The following is a 1,093-nucleotide window of genomic DNA, read 5'->3' as shown; positions in this document are numbered from 1 at the left end:
CTTTGAAAACTTTTAAGAATTTGTTATACAAATAAGTATATGGTCAATTTTCATATATGTCCATGTTTACTTAAAAAGAATGTGTATTCGGCCGGGCGTGGTGGCTCAAGCCTGTAATCCCAGCACTTTGGGAGGCCGAGACGGGCGGATCACGAGGTCAGGAGATCGAGACCATCCTGGCTAACACGGTGAAACCCCGTCTCTACTAAAAAATACAAAAAACTAGCTGGGCGAGGTGGCGGGCGCCTGTAGTCCCAGCTACTCGGGAGGCTGAGGCAGGAGAATGGCGTGAACCCGGGAGGCGGAGCTTGCAGTGAGCTGAGATCCGGCCACTGCAGTCCAGCCTGGGCCGCAGAGCAAGACTCCGTCTCAAAAAAAAAAAAAAAAAAAAAAAGAATGTGTATTCAGGCCGGGCGCGGTCGCTCAAGCCTGTAATCCCAGCACTTTGGGAGGCCGAGATGGGCGGATCACGAGGTCAGGAGATCGAGACCATCCCGGCTAACACGGTGAAACCCCGTCTCTACTAAAAATACAAAAACTAGCTGGGCGAGGTGGCGGGCGCTTGTAGTCCCCGCTACTTGGGAGGCTGAGGCAGGAGAATGGTGTAAACCTGGGAGGCGGAGCTTGCAGTGAGCTGAGATCCGGCCACTGCACTCCAGTCCGGGCGACAGAGCGAGACTCCGCCTCAAAAAAAAAAAAAAAAAAAAAAGAATGTGTATTCCTTAGTAATTGCATGAAATCAGTTGAATAAACATATTTTGAGTTTCTACCAACTTCTAGGTCTTTTCTAGAGTTGATCACATGGCTTTTAAGAGCTCTTTGAACCTCACAAACACAAAGATGAGGGTTGCACCTAACCTCATCATTTTGGCTGACATCTACCTTAAAGTAAGCCCCTTGGGGAAGAACATTATAATTAACTTCTGAAAAAGAAGAGAAATTGGGATTAAGCAAAATTCAACTTCCAATAAAGGGGAAGTGAGAAGAGGAAGAAAATTAAACTTCTCTTAGCTCATAAGAGAAGGGGCAAAAATCAAACTTTACAATGGAAGTCTCAAACTTGATATTATCCATATTGTAGCCAAATTCCTTC

Source organism: Rhinopithecus roxellana, chromosome 8, assembly GCF_007565055.1.
Source record: "Rhinopithecus roxellana isolate Shanxi Qingling chromosome 8, ASM756505v1, whole genome shotgun sequence".
Lineage (NCBI taxonomy): Eukaryota > Metazoa > Chordata > Mammalia > Primates > Cercopithecidae > Rhinopithecus > Rhinopithecus roxellana.
The sequence above is the reverse complement of the archived record's forward strand: the minus strand, read 5'-3'. Positions refer to the sequence as shown.